Consider the following 15,775-nt stretch of genomic DNA (forward strand, 5'->3'; position numbering starts at 1 on the left):
TCAGACAAATGTGCTTTCGGTGTTTAAATAGCAACTCTTATGCCTGCTAGGCACTGGGACCAAAAGCAAGCCTTTTATCTGGAACCAGACTATTTCCAGTGGGTTGCTCCTACTCGTAGTAGAAAGGCAGCAGATGAAAATTCCGAATGCTCACGTTTCCCAGCCCCTACCAAACTGATGCAGAGGCTTGTCCCACCTCTCCTGACCTCAGCACTCACTGCTCTTCTCCCATTAAAACATTTCATAAGAGCTAAGACAGCCAAGGCTCTTAGCCTTCAAGGTTTCTTTTCCGTTCATAACCAAGCAAGCAAGATACAACTCCACAGCAGCTGCTAAACTTTTTCTGAAAGTTTGCAGTTTAATTACTATCCTTGAGAGAAGGATGTACCAGCCAGAGAGCAGCCACAGCCTCACCACACAGACATACTAACAGATCAATTACTCTGATTCTGAAGGTAAGTTAGGTACAACAGGTTAAAACTAATTATTTTAAGAGTAGGAGTAATGCCTGCAAGACAATGGTGTTGAGAACTTTTCCACAGTTAAAAGGTTTCTTTAAAATCAACTTTCATACGTAACACTACTACTTCACTTCCGATGTGCTTTACAATTCTACTTATTTTCTTAACTAGCTACATAGTTTTCCTTTGTAAGTCCATTTCTTGGAACAATTGTTTGCATTAATGTTAAGTTTTCAGGATTTTTTGTTTGTTAGCTACCTACAAGTAGGGTTAATGGCAGCATGGAAGGTATTTTGTCTTATCCTGTTACACTTACTTCACACACAAATTCATATGTACTGGAAAATAATATGCTCAAGGCTTGTGGTTTGGTTTTTTTTTGTTTAAATAGAAGAGTAAAAAACCACCACGTACCCCCACAGAAGACAAACTAGCTTGTGTTTCAGCAAAAAAAACCAAAAAATTTTTGAAAGACTGCTTTTTTTACAGTACAACCATCTTGTTAAGAAGTAACCTGATAACACTTTGACCATAATACAATCTTCCATAATGTTTGGCAGTTTTGAATTCTACAGAACTTATCCTCTAAATGTGAAGCTGGAAAGATTTGGCCTGAAGGAACAAAGACTTGGGGACAGAGAAGGCCATGTGTTAAGAACTAACACAGCTTTAGTTCTTCATACTGTAAACTCATCTGCACATTAAGCATTTGTGTAGCCACAGTTCAGTCAGAAAAATACACGTTTAATTTACATACCTGCTAATGTACTTACAGAATCAGCACATCAGCACTTTTATTTCCAATGTTCCACTTTCTGCTTGTAACAAAATTTGAAAATGCAACTAAAATGCACTAACAGTAGGGAATTTTCTTTCTAAAATGGAGTGTCTAGATTGTAGTAAACTCTTTCAAAATTAGGGAAGTCACACTAGCAGACTAATTTTCAAAATTAGGTTATTTTAAATGACATATTGGAAGCAATTTACATAAACTTAGAAAAATGCAGTCATGTAAGTTCAGTCTGCCTAGCTTAAAAAGTTCTAAGGAACATAGAGGCAGTCCTCTCAAGCACATGCATTCAGAAAAGAAGAACTGAAATCACCACAAAAACATAGGCAAGGTACTCAGCTCTTAAAAAGAAATAAGAGCTATTTTTCTTTTTTTTTTTCATTTTTACTTAAAAATGTCAATGGAAGTAGTATCGTGCACCTAGGTTCAAGCCACCTGTACCAATGCAATTTCTGAAGACATCTTTAAACAAATGTGTCTTCACCATTATAAAAAAATGGGGTGTAAGTGAGGCTAAGGAGGGAAAGGGCTGGGTGAAAAGAGCAAAGTCATTTGCTGGCCTCTGGTCCCCTGCAGCTCAGCAGACAGCTGGAAGAGCTCTGGTCCCCTGCAGCTGAACGGCATACAGCTTGGCAGAACCAACTTCAAGTTGGACCATTATGTTTACTGGAGAGACAAGGGTAGATGATACGATCATTTACACCAGCCAATAATGCCACAAATACCACAGCAAACCATATGAGAATGCCTCACGATGACAAGTAGTAGGTAATAAGTTGTTGGAAGTGCTGAAGTTCGGTTAGCACACAAAACTGTTAGTGAATCTTGTAATGGGAATTACTGGTATGCCTCAAACATTCCTTGTTTTTAAATGAGAACAACAAGTTTCTTACATTCCTTTGCTTAACCCACGTGAAAGATATTTGCCATTCTTGATGCTCATTTATTCCCCCTACATAGTTTTTAAATATTAAAACAGATATCAAGATTTGCTTTTAAACAGTGATTTTACAAGTGTTTTATGTTGATGGCTACTGAACAAAACAAGCAAACAAAAGAACTTGACAGACAACCAAGCAAAATGAAACAATCTAATGTAAGCTCTGTCACTCCAGAAAACAAATTCTAAAATTCAGTGGGAACTTAAAACAGTTAAAGTTAAGGATTTGCATTGGAGAACACAGTTAATTATTAGAAAGACAGACAAGCTACTTTTACAGGGACCCCTTAGCAAAAGACTGGAGAATATGACAATACAGTACAGACTTCAAGGGGGTAATTTCCATCGAAGGCAGATCCCAAAAGCAAAGGTTCTGGACCATCCCCCCCTGGCCTGGCAAGCAGGTAATGACAGGGAGACCCTCCATGCCATAGAGACCACTGGAAGATGGGGAGAACCCACAGAAAGCATTGACCCACACCGGTCTGATTTCAAAATGACAGCTTAAGAAATGACAGTAACACTGGCTTACACATTCAGGCACAATTATGAAACTTTCCTGTTTCAGAATCACTTGGTATGCTGTTGTTAATTCTGCTCTTGAGGTTCAGAAGGTAATTAAATTGAGATGTTTCACAAATGGTATCTTAAGCTTTACCTGGGAAATACCAGCTCTGCCCTTCCTATTTCCCAAGGCTGTGTGCTTACATAATTGCAGTTATGTTAACTACGTTACTCCCTTATGCCACATGGCAAACAAATACAACTGCATATTACATTAGATGGATTACTCACCTGTATTCTGCAACAAAGTTTTAAACTTTAGCCAGGTGCTGCCTGTTGTTATGGACTTCCCTGTGAGAAGTTTCCATCACCTCCCTGATCCTTTATGCCTTCTCTCAGCCACCCAATCCATTTTTTGAAAGATTCATCTCACAGGCAGGTTGTCTACATCCTGTTTGGCATTATGTGGCCTTTCCTTTTTTTGATAATGTTGCTTGTAAACACTGTTCCTGTTAGATGACAGTTCTGCCCAAGTGAGTGACAGAAGGCAGGCAAGGCAGCTTTATGCAAGAGAGATACTTTAAGAAATTTCCAAGTTTTTATAGATGTATTAATTAGTTGTAACCTTGATTAAATTTCAAACTTTGTCTTTGAAGTGAGTTCATTTTAAAACACAAATCCTAACTCCTCAGAGCACATTAGAAATCTCTGCATGTACATTTTAGAGTAGACATTGGGGAGAGAATAGCAAATTTCAAAATAAATATAAATTCCTTTTTAAAAAAGTGGACATCTTAAAAACAGATGAAAGGTTTAGAAACTATATTAAAACATCTACTTGTAAAATTCCCCATTGGCAGTATTTAGTGAGAGATCTAATACCCTGTGTAGTCACCCTCACTGAATTATTTATATGGTACCTCTTTGTTTAATGTTTTGCTTTTTAAACTGGCATGAAATCTGTTGTTTACCTACGTGAATAAAGTAGTCTGTAAGCAGCAGAACTAGTGAAAACACATTTCACTTCCATGACACTTCAGATTGGGTTTCTGCCAGACTAAAAGATTTCCCATTCTGATGCTGTGTAAAATAAAGATCAGTTCGTATTTCCTTCCACACCTGCCTGTAAATTGTTAAAAGAACTGATACTGCAGACTTCACAGCAAGGCTGAACACTAGCAACAGGCACAGAAAAGCCCCTTCCTGTGGGAACTATTTCAGGGATACAGCCCTGTTTTGTGCCCAACTCCCAGCCAGAATCATATGGGCATTCTCCTGGTCCATATACATTGATCAATCACCAGCAACGGCTGAATGGCGAAGCCCCAGTGTGCACTCCCACAGCATCACTGCTGACGGGCCTGGTCCTCAGGCAGCTGCAGGGTAAGTCACAGCAGCTCACTGACCCAACTGAAAGCTTAGTCGTTCAAGAAAGAAGTTATTTTCTCAGTCAGCTCAGACCTAGAAGGCTGAACAGGCTCGTGCAAAGGAAACAGTGAGACACACGAACCGGGATGCTGCAGGCAAGGAGAAAGGTGGGAGCAGCAGCCCTGTCATAGATCCCTTTAAGCCGATAGTGAAATCATGTAGAGGGCACACAGTATCACCATGTCCAGTCCTGCATACTCATAGACAATCATGTACTAGATCTGTAGTCAATAAGTTCACACTGCACCTCAGCAAGTCATCACTGTCCATCACAAGCCACGAGAGACACTCTACAACATGAGAACCGAAGCCACGAAAATTACATAGTGCTACAGTAAGGCAGGAAAAGATCTGGCATCACCAATATCCTAAATATCTTAAATGCATCACCTAGGGTTGCAGTGATGCACATGAAAGTGATTCTAGGGACTAAAGTCCCACATCATGCAGAAAACACATCAAGTCCTAATAGTTTCTGCAATCATAGCCTGGAAGGAAGTTTCTTTACAAGTCTGAACCCAGTCATCATTTTGACTGAAGTATGAGAAAAAGTCTGGATGGGCTCCTGAAAAGATTCCCGGTTTCACTTGGGAAGTGAACACCATGGATATCATTGTATCTTCCCCAGTTTTCTTTCCTCGTATTCCCAATGTTTCAGCAAAAACATAAGCAGGGGGAAAAAGCTCCTAGAATTTTGACTCTTTACCTGAGCATTTGCATGTCAGCCATCCTGCAGCCAACTAGTCTCACCTGCCTATTCCTCTGCTGCAGTGAGTGGCTCCTGCACCCAGCTTGGGACAGAAGCTCTTCTCGTTGGTCCCTCAGTGCATGACTTGCACTTGGCTCCTTTACATCTGATTCCGGCTCAGTGATGCCAGCTCACAAAGTCACCTAGCCCTGCCTGCATGGTGAGCCCTGTGGCACATATCATATGACAACTTTCACCTAGAAATCAAAATAAGGCTCATCTATTAATGCAACCTCACTTCCATTAGGTAACAATATATCATTACTCTTAGCAAAGACCTCTGGCAAAATATTGATTTAGTAATGGGGCCATATCCAACTCCTGTTAATCTCATCCTTACCCAAAGGACTTAACAGATTCTCCTTTTCCTCCTTGCTTATTATGTAACTAGAAAACTTTCTGCAGCATTTCAATTTTTCTTTCAAGACCAGATTAACTAAGCTTTGGGTCACTTTAAACAGACCTTCACAAAACAAGAACCAGGGGCTAGACAGCAGTAACACAACCTAGTATTTTCAGCTGTGCTACACAATCACACTAACTCATACACCCAGTGATCCCCGTTCATTCCACCACAAGCCAACGTCTTCGTCGTATGCTGAGCTGTTACCCATTCTGTTTTTTTCCTCTACAGTAGGGACAGTTCTGATAAATGTATGTAAGAATTATTTACAGCTGTGATGTTTTTAAAGTGCACATGCATCGTTAGTAACCAAGCATATCCAGAATATAAAACTCTGTACTAAACTCTTTGCACTGCAAAGATAGCACAGTCTCGGCTTCTTAACCTGCATAGGAAGTATACTGTTTTTAAGACACGATATATAGGTAAGCTCTAAAAAGGTAGAGGGAGTGCAAGTCCTAATTTAATACTTCAAATGAAAGGGATCAAAGATGCCCGATGACATCAAAAGTTTGCATTTTATAAGACTAAAACAAAGGGGCTTTGTGGATGCATACACAGAATAGGACTAATGACATTTAATTTTGTTTCATTGTGGTGATGAAGATTACTCGTTTTGAGTACACACTGTAGTTATTTGAATGCTTTGGTAAGACTCTTCAGCCTTCTACCAGACACTCCTTTTAAGGTGAAGCATATGGAATGCAGGTAAGAGCATCCTCCTATCAGTTATCAATACCTTCCAAATATACCTGACAAAGGGCAGACAAGCAAAACAGACTCAGCTAAGGTTGCCAAGATGTGTGATGAGTCTAAAGCTCTCCCTCCTTCTCCACTGTGATACCACTGCCCCAGGTCTGTATCATTCTTGAACATCCAGGTAGGATGGCTTAGAATTGGCTCTGGTTATGAGTACTATTGCTTGTATCTACCTGCCTGATTACAGTTACTCATGTCAAAATATGAGAAGGGACATGAATGAGACCACCCCGTTCCTTCAGTGGCAAGCTGAGTCATTGAGTCAGCTCAATCATATCATCTATCCTCATTAACAGTTAAGAGTTAATGCATATGAGAATCTCATACATCCAATTAATTACAGTAGAAGCAGTTTGCTACCAAGGGGTAAAGAACTTAGTTTGTGTTTACCCCTCACTTAATAGAACAATGACGTAAACTGGCACTAAATAGTCACAGTGGGGAGCACTCCACGGAAGTGGAGAATAAAAAGAGAAATGCAGACCTAGACTTCAGCTTCCAAAGACTCCTTAAAAGAAATGGGAACAAGACTTGTTGCACAAGTAACTACTTGCTCATCTAGTCAATACCAATGGAAAAAAGCATGCAAGCCTTCTTATTTCCAAAGACATCTTGTAACCAAGTAATCAATGGCAATGTACCTGTAGCTATTCAGCACTAGAGAAAAATAAATACAGAAAAATTAGACCATAAATTTCCACCTGTGGTAGACAAAAACAGGAAGACAGTGCTGTCTTTTATAACATGAAAATACAGTGGAAAGGAGTTTCATAGGAAGGTGAGATAAAAAATATATATAATTACCTTAAGAACACAATATTCACCTTAAGAAAGAAAAAGTGAGCAAGTGAAAAATATTCATCATTACCAAAAGAAGAAGTATTTTTCTACAGTCACATCTTGCCTGTAGCATACACTCAACTCAGCTACTCTCAGTGTAGCTGCCGTGGCAAAATGACATTGCAAAGTCAATGTCATTTTATGGAGCTTTTATTGCACCAGCTGTAATCTTGCTGGGTTCAGAATATTAGTACATAGTAACACTGATAACACTGGTGTGATGTTGCAACATATTAATTTGTTCACTCTTTAATGCAGCGGTTTACAAAAGCTGAACTGCTCCCACACAACTCTCTAATGCTGACATGGGCTAATTTCCTTTACCATTGTTTCCCACTGCCTTGCACTTGCTCAACCTACCCACCCTCTGGGTCCTAGGCCGATATCCTAGGCAGCAAAATAATGCATTCCTTCTGCTCCAGTTTTGCTTGCATTGCATTAGGCAGGCATAAATTTTAAAGGCAGCTGACCTAGTACTGACACCCTCCCCTCCCTCCCCCCCTTTTTTTTTCTATGCTACCATGCAGCATAGCAGACATGCTGTTGAGCACTGTAAACATCAGCAACTGCACCCTCCCTAGGAGGCTCTTTCAAAAGAAAGCTGGAACCAGCTGTGCTGGCACCTTCTACAACGACCCACACAGTGCAACCCTGAACTTTGGGAAGTGCGGCACAGGCACAGCGAGAGTTGATGGCAGAGCTTTAGAGTGACAAAAGACATTTTAAAAACACTTGGCACAGAATTCCTTTAAACTAAAGTCTCAGAACGCTGTCCCCTACCCAAGGAAGTGTGCTGACATTATCAGAAAAAAAGCTGCTGCTCCCAAGTTCAGTCTTGGAACATCAACTGCTGCTGTGAATGTGCTTTTTGGAGTGCTCCAGGAAGGTACTACATTGCCACATCCTAAATCTTTCCAGTCCAGAGCTGGTAATTCGTACAGCTGCAGTTAGAGGTTCCAAATCACTGATGGATATGCAATGAGATATAAAGGCCTTAGGTTTGGGGATTTTTTTGTTGTTGTTTAAATCAACATTCTTCAGCATAATGAAAGATCTAGTTAATCACATACTCATGAGTATTAATGTCAGGCACCCATGAAGGTACATTTTACCATTGTTTGGAGACTCAGGCCTCTCAGCCAGAACAACTAAAGAGAGCAGTAAGAACATGAATAGACTTCTAATTTCTCCTGACACCCCTGCTTTTTCTCCTGCATCCCAAAGAAGATCTCTGCTTTAAAAAAGAGAAATATTTAGTTTATACTTGACCAGAGTTACTGCAGAAGTGAAATACAGTTTCAGAAATGGAGGTGAGGTGGAAAAGCCACGTTTCCCAGTAAGTGCCTGTTGTAGTCTGTACTGAAGGAAGGAATTGCAGAGGGATGGAGAACAGACAGCAAACTGATGTCTAAACTTAGGGACAGCTGGAGGAAATGACCCTGCAGACTCATCCTGTAGTCAAATCCACTTGTCAAGGTTGCATTACTCTTATAAAGTCCAGGGATGAATGCATGGAAATCAGTATATTATAAAATCCCATTTGATCCTGTTTGAAATTTGAGTAAGCTTTTGGGTACCACTCAAGCCATCTCAAATGCTGTTTACACTACCTCACAGCCAATAACTTTACACAACACCTTTGCCTTTTGATGTGACTGTGCCCCTTGGAGGGTGATCCAGTTTGGCAGAGGTTGGACACACAGTGTGAACACAAGAATGGGATCACCTTTGCTTTGACTCAGTACTAATGGCAGTTCCAGAAACACTCTTTCCCACTTGCTGTGCAGGTACCCTTCTAAGGACTGTAGAAGTGTTGGACTTCCAAAGGGTTCCCGTGTAAGCCCTGGGGGCTAGGTCTCAACAAACAGTATGGAATAGGATCATTCATAGCTGCCTACAAGCATTACAGAGAGGAAACATCCAGTCGTGACTCAGAGCAGTCAAAGGCCTATGGAGGCAAAAGAAAAAGGTTGCTACAAGGCCAAAGCAATGCTGCATGAGACAGTATTCAGATGACAACCTGACCTCAAAAGCTTACCTGAAAACAAAACTCTCCATCACCTAAAAACATTAACTGGCTTGATTAGCAAAAGTATCTTACAGCATTTTTTAAACCAGATCTTGTTATAAAAATCCAACTTTAAAAATATATCAGTTCTTTGTTCAACTTCTAAGCAATAAACATGCAGGAGTCTGCATAACACAAAATGCAAAGTAGAGGCTGATATGGGCAAAGTATATTAATGACATTTAACAGCTGTGAAGGTTTACTTCTGCTCCACATCTAGTTAGCTAGGCCTTAGTTCCTTTGCTAATAGGAATTTTTAAAAGTCTTCATTATTTTGCACTTTCGGGAAGCTCAGTAACAGTGTATAAAGTAGCACTATGCAGGCTGTGAATCTGTAACAGTAGAGCTTTCATAATCAGCTTAAAACACCAAATGATAACTTCAGAGAACAGAATGAAACACCACATTAATGCACAGGTTTAATCACAGGTATGTTGTAAGGATTTTCCATCTTCTATTGGCATTTTCCACTATTACAGTAGAATGTAGTTTCTAGCACCTTCCCAAGCATTCAGAGACCACCCAGGACCACAAAACATCTCTGCAGTTTAAAATAGATCAGCTCAGCCAGACAGCATGTAGGGATGAACCAGCTACATCTGGCCAACTCGACTGCACTTGTTTTTTTCCCTCTTTCCGATACTGAAAGATTGCCAAATACAAATAGCTCAAAAAAATGTATCCCATCAACAAAGTGCATTAGACAATGGATGTGCCACATCAGAATAACACAGGAGACAATACTACTTCCAGCGCAGAAACTTGGCAAGCAGCAGAGTACTCAGCCCAATACTAACGTTCCTGTAAAACACCAGTATACAAGAAACAGACAATTGTCTAATAGTCTACTCAGCATGCAACAGCAGTAAAAAACAGAAGAAAACTGGACTGCCTCCAGCACAAAGAAAGATTAGGCTTATATATAACTATGCATTTAAGTTATCAAAAAAAGTCTTAGATAGCACTTTTCACATACAGGTTTCAGCGCTTTGCCGAAGTCCGTGAGTTTGGTTCACTCTTTGTATGGAAGACTCAGTCACCAGAGAAAAAGGGGCATCTTTTCCACCAGTTAGCACAGGAAAGCTGTGAACAAAACTGAGGTGCTGGATGCCAGCTCAATATTCCAGTTGCTATGCAAAACTACCAAGCCACACACCACTTTCTGAACCTAAAGCAACACCACAGCCCTCATCACTCCAACAGGTTTCTAAGCACAGTGGTTTATCTCCACTATTCCTCTTCTATCTCACTTCGGGATGATTTTTTGTTCACATTCAAATCAACGAATTTGCTTTCGCCCACACTCACCGTCTTCCCCATACATTATATAACTGCAGGTTCATCTGGCTGACTATACCCAGAAAGCGTGATGCTTTCCCACTGACTGGAAAGGAGGACTGGACCTCTTCCCACTGCTGTCATCTCAACAAGCAAGCCAAGGTCATATAATTTCACCACCTGTAAAAGCAGCTCCCTTGCTTATCACAAAAGTCTGTATAGATTCAATTTTGTCCGATGCTCCAGCACCTTGGATGAAAGCAACTGATGGCATGCAATCACATTTCACAAGGATACATGTAAAGTCTCTACAGGATAAAAGCAAGAACACCAAACGGTACAATTTCCACAGCTCCAGAGGTAGTTTTCCATCCCATACTTTTGAATGTAGTTCAAATGGGGTATCTAAGCCGTTCAGTTTTAAAATACAGTAGCAGCCTCTTTTCAACAGATTGGGAAAAACTCCAGATCAAACCAGAACTTGGTGTGGTCCAGGCCATGCTCACGAACCTTTTTTTCCTGCAACTTTCAGATAAGCTTCCCTAATTATCAAGTGGACCACTTCAGTTTATGAGAAGCAGTTTCAGGATGATCTGAAGTCCAGCTGGGGGATTTTTTACCCCACAAGACTTCAAACACTCATTAAAGCACTTGCTGAAGGAAGGCACAGAGAGCTCTAACAGTGTTTCTATGTTTTGCACTCTGTCCTCCCAACCTTCTCCCTTCTCCAAAACGTAAGAGTCATGTCCATGGTTAGCGCTTAACATAAGTTAATTTCCTGAACATCAGAGCTATGCATAAAGCTATTTACAGCCTTGCCTTACAGTTTTATCACTTCCTCGTGTAAAAGCAAACTCAAGCAGACTCCTCTTTAATAACCTAACTTGGTACAGAACAAAAGGTGCTACAGAAACAATGTTGTCAGCACAACAGTGATAATGCAAGTGACCAAAGGAATTAATAGCTGTAACAGATTCTGAGGAATACAGCTCACAACTGGGTTTGTAAAAGGTTTAATTTCAAAGCTGACAGTGAACACTGAGCTTACCCCATTAGCCTCCTGGCTTTTGTGCACACTGTCTTCTACACATCTCAGTCACAAGAGACAAGGGTGGACACAGCACTTCCAAAGTGCATTAAAATAATTTCATTAAGCATGTCAGACCCATTCTGTACAGTTAAAGTTTCAAAAGTTAATCTTTTATTTCAGTACTGAAAAGACAAGCCACAGAACTCTGACCACAAAAGGGATTAAAGAATGTATTTAATCCAGATATTTCCCACTGTACATCTAAAGAAACAAAAAAGGGCTTGTAGTGGATGTTACAAATGCAAATACTGTTAAAAACTCTAAAGTATTCACTTGCAGTATACCTGAATGCAAGTAATTTTCACCTGTACAGGAGAAGGCAACATTACCAGCTACTACTTCTCTGAACAGACTACAGATATTTCCATGCTGCCCATCCCCATCTATTCGTAATGTCACATCGTAAACAAACACAGCAGTATTTACTTAACAGAATAAATGAGCACATCTGACCAATAACCCTGATACTCTTGATGCTTCAGCCAACACCTTTTCATTAAATACAAAAAAAAAAAAACATTTTACCAAAAGAAAACACTTGAAAATATTGGCTGTAAAGTCTTTACCAAAAAAATTAGATATATTTAACAAATACTGTGTTTCAAAACTTAACTAAACAGAAACACTTCTTTCCCTCCTCAAAAAGGTCTTTTGTCCTCCACCAGCGACACCATTTCTAAACCAAGAAGTTTCTCCTTCCCAGTCGCCTTGCACTCTGCTCAGGTACGTATCAGAAAACATCAGCTTCAACTACTGGTAACAATTTCGAGGCACTTTACTTTTTAACAGATCAGGCAAAACCCATTTTAAACAAACAAACAAACAAACAAACTACTTGTAACCTCAAATGTCTTTCCTGAAAGAAGGGGCACAGTACGAAGGCAAACTGTACCCATACTCTAAAAGCATACAGAGAAGCATTGAATCAGGTTTTTGTGACTTTGTTTTAAGCCATTTCAGGACTGATGATACAATGCAAATTAGTTCCAAATCAACAAACTGATCTTTGTGTTTCAAACTCCAGCAAGAGTTGTCCCCTTCTTTTGTTAGAAAACAAAGAATGAAACAAATAGAGTTATTCTTAGTAAGCTATATTTTCATCTCAGACATACCCATAAACCCAGAATGCCATCCCTGGGATAGGAGCATTCTCTTGAATTCCAGTCCAGGAGATGCCTGTCAAAATTCAGCAACTTTTTGCACTGTGTATACTATTTCTTTGTACAGTTTTTTTGCAGCGCACCATACAAAGCTATGCTCATATTCACGCACATTTAGCAAGGTACTGTTTAAAAAAAAAAAAAAAAAGACTTTGACTAGAGGCTCCAGGCATGGGGCCCAATGTGCTAGGCACCATATCAATATAAAAGATAATTCAAACTAAAAAGAATTTGAAATACAATCAAACATACACAAGCAGCATGTAGGAATTAATAAAGCTGCTACAAGCAGCTTCTCTTGACCATAGCCTGCTCAAGCAGAGCAAGTCTGACTGTTTTCAGGGTAAGTTTGCAATCACAAGAGCACTTTTACTGGTAGCAATGTCATTTTAATCAACCTCTCCCCCCATTACTCATACCCGCTCCTATGTCACACTTGACTTGTGCTGGAACAACCATTTTTCTAGCCACATAATAAAATAGATTGGGAAACAGATCCAGGGCGGGGGAGACAGCCTCACAGAAAAGGAAAGGGTATTTTAAACCCAGACCAGTTCCTCACTGCTTTTCAATACCCTTCAGCAAGGGTTATACCGGCACAACAGAAAGGTGACACAAGGGCAAAAGCACCCAGGATGAAAGAAATGCTGGTGAAACCACAACATCAGCCTAAGCTGGTATCATGAGCAGAGTGGAGATAAGACTCAGTGTTCACTGCTTTTGCCGCGACGAGTAATACAGTCCTGACACAGTTGGGGGGGCAATCTGAATACCATTGCTCCTGGCAAATAAGATGATTCACAGAGTTTATTGACACCTATATTTGTCCTCCTTGTGACATCTGTGCCACTTTGCAGATGGAACCCAGAGCTTGCTTTGGGCTGGACAGGCTTTACAAGTAGTTTTTAAGAGACTAGTTTCATGTGCTAGCTCAGGATTTCAAAGTTAAAAATGCTACTGAAATGCAGTTCCTCAGATTCTCATCCAGAGGCAAGGTAACAACCAAGACACTTTTAAACGTGTGCTGATCTAAACTGTGTATTCTTCTCACACTACTCAATTTATGAGCTAATTATAGGTCTTTTCTAGTCAACTTCTTCACTGATAAAATATTTTTGTAACCATCATAAGCAGACAGCACATAAATAGCAAAATACATGCAGAAAAAAAATTAAATCAAGACATACATCAACAGACATATGAAAAGCATGTTAATACATGAATTTAGTACAAAGAGACAAAAAAACCCCCAAAACCTATTCAATATTTCCAGTTCAATGGTCAGCATTAAACACTGAAACCAAAAACAGGTAAAGAGACACCTGAGTTACTCTGGTGTGTCCCATTGGCATAAACTTAAATATTCAATTTCAGCTGAAACAATTTTTTACTTTTTGGATTTCAACTAAGTATCAGAAGGATAGAAAAAATTCTTAACTGCTACATCACTTGCAACTTTGCAAAACTTCTTACAAATTGAACATGTGACAACAGGCTACAGAAAATAAAACTATTGCATGACCCTCTGGCTTTCATTTTCTTGCCCTTTAAAGGAACTACATTTTAAAAAGTACAATCAGGCTTACAAAATAAATTATTCATTTTGTTAATGTTATGGTTTTGTTCCAATAATCTGGTATTTTCAAGGAGTAAAAGGTTTACTTTTCTCCATTTAGGTTGTATTTGCCCTCTAGACGTAGCACTGAGCCTGGGTACTGGAGGAAGGCCCCGGGACAAGTACATGGGACCTGCTGCCTAGCACTGCCCAACAATGCAAAGTAACTACCCAACTTTTAAATAACATGTAAAATAATTTTAAGTGAGCAGAAAGATCCTAAAATTAAACCTAAAACAACCATGAAGCTTTTGTGAGATGCTTTAAATATATTTTATGGCAACAATTATTCTTAGTGGCAGAATAGCCTCTGTTTGAGCTTCCCAGTGCTTCGCTCCCACCCCTTTCCGCCTCAGGGGCAGCTTCCAAGCACAGACCAGCTTCCTCCTAAGGAGTCAGAAAGGCCTACCAGAACTGCTGTTTGAAGCACCCATAAATTGCAATAGAGAAAAACATAATCAAACCTCTCAGTTCTCAGACTTAATATGTACTTGGGCAATGGGGAAACTGATAAAAACACCGCACATGTGTGTGTCACCTGCTGTGACTTCAGGAAAGAAAACCAGAACAGTGAAGAGCTGCAGCGAGGGACAAGAATAGTGAGAGGAATGGAGTATTTCTTCCTTTTCAGCTACCCAGGCTTTGGGAAGCAGTTTAAAGCTTCAGACAGCCACTAGCCTGAAGTTGATATGAGTGTTGGGCTATAAAATTATTTTTATAAAGTCATGCTGTGCCACTGAAGATGACACCACCCCATCTATTAATCCTCACCTAAGTGCCATATATTATACTACCCATATTTTATAAATGGTCCTTAATCCACTTCAGACAGCAATTCAGGCTAGTTTAACCCATAGTCAGGAGCTGAACTATCTCATTTCAACCAGGGCAGACCAGGGAGCTCACACCAGCCTTCACCATGGGAATTACAGGGTGGTGGCCTCCGACAGCCATGCTGAGCCCAGGAGGCATCAGGGAGGGAAGGATGCCACCCAAAGTCTGCCAAGTTAGATGCAGAATACGAGAAATATGATTTCACAAGCAGCTAACGAAGATCCAGGAAGGCATCCTGGTTCCCCTCCACCTCCTGCACCTGAACACGGCACAGAAGCAACGTCCTCCCGCTTCCCTCACCGCACACCCACTCCTGTACCCACCCCACGCACCGCTCACGCCTCTGCCTTGCTCCACATCTGCCCACACCTCCAGAAATCTGTGCATTAAGCAATCCGACAGGGGTGGGCCAAAGGAAAGGATAAGATAAGCATTAAACCAGAAGCACTAGGCCAAAGTAGATTCAAGAGGAAGAGCACGAGTCCAAGGTAGGGAAAAAAAAAAAAGTTTCCCGGTTTATTGCAGTGGAGTGAAACAAAGCCAGGAAGGGCACAGCACGGCAAGGGGAACACGCTCAGCAAAGGCCAAGTCATATCAGGATACAGAAACATACCTGATCAGTTCTTTTACTGGTATGTAATTAGTTGACAGGTATTTCATGGTATTCAGTGAGATTCATAACTAGTTAAATCCTATTTGGCATGTATTACTTGACTAATGCCATGGCATCTTTCCCAACACATTCCATGAATATTGCTTCCTGCACCATAACCTGCCTCACTCTACCGGTAAATAAATACTATTTAATAGAAAGTAGATTTACACATTATAATGAAATACCATAAAGTTGCATTATT

At 40.2% G+C, this 15,775-nt stretch overlaps 1 protein-coding gene across 5 annotated transcripts in view; it reads right to left on the reverse strand.

Moving 5' to 3' along the window:
- ELOVL7 (ELOVL fatty acid elongase 7) overlaps window positions 1–15,775 on the reverse strand; it is a 33,218-nt gene that overhangs the window by 15,684 nt on the left and 1,759 nt on the right. Inside the window, exon 1 of one of the 5 annotated variants that reach the window (XM_075019446.1) lies at window positions 12,310–12,329. The exons of the other annotated variants lie outside the window; for them this stretch is intronic. The gene's annotated coding sequence lies outside the window, so the exon portion shown is untranslated. Of the gene's footprint in view, window positions 1–12,309; window positions 12,330–15,775 lie in introns of those variants that run through there. 5 annotated transcript variants of the gene reach the window in all.

Source organism: Buteo buteo, chromosome Z (genome assembly GCF_964188355.1).
Source record: "Buteo buteo chromosome Z, bButBut1.hap1.1, whole genome shotgun sequence".
Classification (NCBI taxonomy): Eukaryota; Metazoa; Chordata; class Aves; order Accipitriformes; family Accipitridae; genus Buteo; species Buteo buteo.